Source organism: Suricata suricatta, chromosome 8 (genome assembly GCF_006229205.1).
Source record: "Suricata suricatta isolate VVHF042 chromosome 8, meerkat_22Aug2017_6uvM2_HiC, whole genome shotgun sequence".
NCBI lineage: Eukaryota > Metazoa > Chordata > Mammalia > Carnivora > Herpestidae > Suricata > Suricata suricatta.
In genome coordinates, this window is record NC_043707.1 from 31,355,550 (window position 1) to 31,361,594 (window position 6,045).

The window sequence follows — 6,045 nt, forward strand, 5'->3', positions numbered from 1 at the left end:
GCTATGTCCTCATGCATGTAACGCTACAGCCTACATAAACAGGTGTTTCTGCAGGGTGTCACCTCGTGGTGGTTTTGCTGATCAGAGAATAGAGAGATGTATTTTCCGACTTACTGGGTTCTGCCAATTTTTAAAAAGTGGTTTTACCTGTTTACTCTTTCACAAGCAGCTCTTGTTCCACGTTCTTGCCAGCGTTTGATATTATCATTTTGAAATATTTGGCAAAATTTGTGGGTGTGTAGTAGTGACTCATGGGCTTTTCATTTGAATTTCTGTGGATCACTTATGAAACAACATTTGAAAAAGAAGTTTTTTGGGCACCTGGTGGCTCAGTCAGTTAAGCATCCCACTTTGGCTCAGGTCAGGATCTCGCAGTTCATGAGTTCAAGCCCCGCGTCAGGCTCTGTGCCAACAGCTCAGATCCTGGAGCCTGCTTCAGTTTCTGTGTCTCCCTCTCTCTCTGCCCCTCCTCTGCTCGCATTCTGTCTGTCCCTCTCTCTCAAAAACAAATTGAAAAAAATTACTTTAAATATTTTGCATTTTTGGATACCTGACTGACCTGGCATGTTGTCTGAGAAGTCCATCCATCCCCCATAGCTCTGCAGTCCATCTTGCATCACAAATCAGGTGTCAGTGTATCGGTTTGTTTGGGGCCGTCTACTCTGTATGTGAGTAAATCTGTCGATACCTGCACCAATACCACCCAGTCTTCATTACTAAAGTTCTGTAATAATTCTGCATTTCTGATAGACAAGACCTACGTTTTTCTTCTTTAAAAGGGCCTTCGCAGGTTTTGTTTTGGTTTGTTTTGTTTGGCCTTTTGAGCTTCCATAGAAATCTTTTAACCAATTTTTGAAATTGAAAAAATTCCTGTTGGAATTTTTATTATTCTAGTGTATCATTGTGATTATATTGTGATTATATTGAATAACTGTGGTTATACTGAATTTGTAGTTCAGTGTGGTTCCAACTGAGCTAAAATAAGTATCTTTCCATTAATACTTACTTTTGTCATTGATTTATCTTTTTAAAATTTTTTAATGTTAATTTTTCTGAGAAAGAGAGACAGAGCGTGAGTGGGAGAGGGGCAGAGAGAGAGGAAACACAGAATCTGAAGCAGGCTCCAGGCTCTGACCTGTCAGTACAGAGCCCAATGCAGGGCTCAAACTCACAAACTGCGAGATCATGACCTAAGCCAAAGTCAAATGCTTAACTGACTGAGGCCCCTCTTTGTCATTGATTTCTACTGAAATTGCATTGTGACCAGAAAACATATTTCATATAATTTAAATCTTTTGAGATTTGATAAGCCTTGCTTTTTGGCCCAGGATACAATCAATTTTGTAAATGTTTCCCATGTGTATTCTGCAATTGATAGTTTTTTGACTAAGTAGGACTGGTTTTTAAAATCATGTTGTTCAGATCTTTTACATCATTACTAATCTTTTGTGTATTTATTTTACCAATTACTGAGAGGTATGTATAAAATATCCTTTGTTTGATGCCATTTTTTAAAATATTTTATTTTTAAGTAATCTCTACACCCAACACAGGGCTCAAACTCACAAACCCAAGATCAAGAGTCACATGCTGCTGAGGCAGCCAGGTCCCCTTGATGCCATATTATTAGATGCATAGCTGTTTAGAATTATTACATATTCCTGGCAAATTGAGCTTTTCTTATCACCACGAAAAAACCTTTCTTGTTTATAGAAATGATGTTTGCCTTAAAGTCTATACCAACTATTTAATATGGATTTTCAAAAAAAGTCTTTGACTTTGTTGGGATCTTTGAAACACTAGATTGATGCCCTTCTTTAATTATTTGAGGGAATTCTCAGCCATTAATTATTTCTTCAAATAGTAACTCTTTACATTCTTTTCTTCTTTCCTCTGGGACTCCAATTTCAATTATATTCTATTTTTCTCACTCTGTTCTCTTGGCTTGTTTTGTCTTGCTTCACCACCTGTCTTGTGATATTTGATTATTTTCTGGACATTTTATTTGAAGAGATACTTTTATGTATAACGTAAGACCTTAGGCAATGTTATCATATTCTGAAGAAGACTTTTCATTCCAACAGACATCTAAGAGTGCCTATAGATCAGGGACAAAGTTTGGAGTTTTGTGAGCCACCTGTATGGTCCCTGAGAGTATAGTACACACCGACATCCAGAGTAAAGTTCGGTTTCTAGCCCAGCATGGGGAACATAACACTAGGGCTCTCCCCTGGTGGATGCTAAGTTCCAGCCCCCATTACTCCAGACTCTGAAGTCACCAAAAATACATCTGCACCTTTGAGGGAACTTCCCTGGATTGGTAAATGATCCCAGGTCCTTTGGAGTGTCGGCCAAAAGGAGAAAGTATTTCACTAAAGTCTTCCTCCTTGATTGCCAAAGGACTTGACACATGTTCACGCCACCTTGTAAGAACAGAGCTTCTGTGTCTACTGTCTTTATTCACAAATACCCCTTGTTTAGAACCAGCCTTACTTTATCTATTTGAGCTCTAATCCTTTCCCTTTTCTCTCCTGATAATCTTTTAAAACTTTCTTTTAATTACTTTTTTAGTTGTCTTCAATCAGGGTAGTTGGACCAAATCCCACAGTACATCATTAGGAAAAGGGAACATATAGCATAGACTGTTCTGTACCTTTTATTCTTACTTAGTATATTTGGGATAGATAGTACACTATCATAACTGGGATAGTAACATTGATGCCGTTCACCAGTCTTATTCAGATCTCCCTATTCTTCTTATACTCATTTGCATGCATATGTATTTAGTTGTACACAACTTCATCGTGTATATTGGTGACATTTCTAATATATAATTCTAAATCTTTAGCATCTGCTTTGTAGCCTTGCAAAGGAAAAACAAGGTCCAAGCGGCCAGCCAAATAGCAGAGCCCTAGACGAACTGGGATCTCAAAGGTCTCTACCCTCAGGCTAAGGGTAATACAGAGATGACCCAAGGAACACAAAGAAAACTACTTTGGCAAATTTGATGAGTAGAACTGCAGGGGAAAGTGTCCACTAACACTTTACGGCCATAAGCTAGTCCTCATGCTGATTTTCTGCCAAAATTGACACCACGTGGGTGGCTTCAAAAATCTCTAGATCAACATTAAGTGGTTCTAGACTCATGTTACCACCAGGCATCTGACAGAAGAAAATACATATGGTTTATGGAGAAACGTACATTTATTTCAGATCTAACGGAATTTTACACAGATAATACTACCAATACTTCCTTTGACTTATTCTCAGATAACTCCACATTTGGAGTGAGAACCCCTTCAAGCTGCAGTGCTATTGTTATTGAAAGAGGTGTCTTGGGGCGCCTGGGTGGCTCAGTCCCTTGAGCGTCTGACTTCGGCTCAGGTCATGATCTCATGGTTCGTGGGTTCAAGCCCCACGTGGGCTCTGTGCTGACAGCTCACAGCCTGGAGCCTGCTTCAGATTCTGTATCTCCCTCTCTCTCTGACCCTCCCCTACTCATGCTGTCTCTCTCTGTCTCTCAAAAATAAATTTAAAAAACACTTAAAAAAATTTTTTTAAAGAAAGAGGTGTCTCCCCAACTTCATTTTCTCCCTTTCACATCTCAACCTGCTTCCCTTCCAGACAACCAAAACTGCTCTTATTAAGGTAAAACCCTTTGAGGGTATATCCAGTGAACACTTTTCAGTCCTGACCTTTTGATTTTTTTTCTACACCATGGACCACGCCTTCCTTTATGAAACTCTCCTTTTCTTGGCTTCCATAATATCACATGCTTCAATTCAGACATGAGTAAATTGAAAAATGAGGTCCACACAGAATCCATTTTGCTGGTAAGGGTGGTATCAGTGGTGGTGGTTGCCAGATCAGGCTCCTGACACAAAAATGGCATCCTTGGTGTAAACAACAGCAGAAATTTCTCCCGGTGTTTGTCAGGCAGCAGCAGTGGTGGTGGGCACCTCAGCAGGCAACCTATGTTCAGAGCATGGTGTAAGGGTTCCTTACAGCCTTGGTTAAGGTCTAAGTGTATCTTAGACCTTCTAGTTCCTAGAAGCTTAGCATTCAAGCTTGCTTTTCCAGTCTCCCAGTAGTATTTGGGGTACTCAGAATCCTCCTATTAATACCCCTTATCCTCTAATCAGCCAGAATTAGCTTCCATCTCTGGAAAGTAAGAACTCTGATTTCAGAGATGGTGATTATGCTGGCCCTGGTAACTGGCAATTGCAGTTTCATATGGTAAGTGTTATAACAGAGGTGAGCTATGAGAGCACACAGGATAGGCATGTGGCCCCACCTCTGGGGCCTAGGGAAGAAGTCCATGAAGGGGAGATACCTGAGCTGAGTTCTGAAAGAAGATTGTGAATTAGCCAGGCCCAGAGCATTCTAGGCCATTCTAGATAGAAGGACATTCCAGGCTGAGAAACATGAGATGCCCAGGAATGATATAAATCACATGGCAACATTTTTGAGATGGGGACAGGGTGAGGGAAAAGGTGAGGTAGCAAAATTAAGTGAGAAGATCTCTGAGGATTTGCATACCATACGCAAAGTGGTTTCTTGTACTAGTAGCAGGGCTTAAGCCCTTGCCTTGAATGCATACCCCAGAAAAAAGGTAAATGCTTGACACCTTCTGAATATGGTTTTATTTTGTATTCAGCTCTCAGCCTTGCCTGAAAATTCAGGAAACAGTCCATTGAAAGTGACCATAGCCCATGATGGAAACTTCTGACCCCAAAAGAAACGAGCATGCTGGACCCCCACGTTGCAAACCCCTGAGCACGACTCCCCTCCCTTAGTTCTTGCAGCTATGATCCAACTCAGCCAAACCCCGTCCCCTTAGAGCCCTTGTTATCTCAACTTCTCCCCCAGACAACCCTCTTCCCTCCCCTGTGTCTTCTACAGTTTAGTCAACAGAGCATTTTTCTTCAAAGCTGTATCTTGCTTTACTGGGAAAGAAAACATTTTATATCCCTTAGTGCTAGCCTTATTGCTAGAAAACCTATAACTAAGATGATTGCTCACATGGAGCAACTTATTTTTTAAAATTAATATTACCTCTGTTTTAGAGAGCACGCCTGAGCAAGGGAGGGGACGGAGGGAGGGAGAGACCATGTCAACCAGGCTCCACAGTCAGCACAGGCCCTGACAGGGAACTCTATCCCATGGCCCTGGGCTCAGGACCTGAGCCCAAATCAGGAGTCAAAGGCTCAACCGAATGAGCCACCCAGGCACCTCTCACATGGAACAACTTCTAGGCAACAAGTTTAATTAATGACTTGTCTAACTCTGCCGTTAGATACGCTATTGTCTCTCAGTTCCAAGTTTACCCTTCTGTGCTCTACTTTGTGGGTCTAGAGCTGGGACTCCGCAAACATTGCTGCTCTACCTGCTGGTTGCCTGTCAGGCTCTTCCAGTAGAGGATGGCAGAAGTAGAGGGCAAGGGCAAGGCTGCAGGAAAGAGAGAGGACTTACAAAGAGACAGGATTTGCTATTCCCATCTGCTGCTTATGGGATTGCTGCTTGTGTCCTGTCCCAGTGAGAGTCAGGTACCCTCCTCACCGCTAGTGGCACCTGTTCCTTCCAGGAGCAAAAGCTGATCCAGTTTGTGGTTTTTCCAACACTTTCAGAACGAGTTAGGCAGCGTCCCCTCTGCAGAGGTCTGAGTATTATCTCCCTGGACTCCTACATTTCTAAGTTTTTGTCGTTCTAACTTGGCTGAACTCCTTCAGTCCCAAGGGTGGGGGCTGCTTCTGGCAATCGGCATCTACACGACACCATAGTGTTCTCATTCTGCTTTTCCAGTTACCTATGCACAACTCTTTATAGCCGGTTAATGATTCTTCATGTTGAATTCTCTCTGTTCTATTGGTGGGATGTCTGTCTCTTTACCAGACTCAGGCCGAAATACTTCCCTCTCTGCTTTTGAGTTTTCCTTTTTAAACATCAGTCTTTCTTATTTTGTCTGATCAAATAATTTGTATGATATATTTTGGAAGTAGAATCAAAATAATGTTTTCCTATGTAAACTCCAGATTTCAAAGTTTG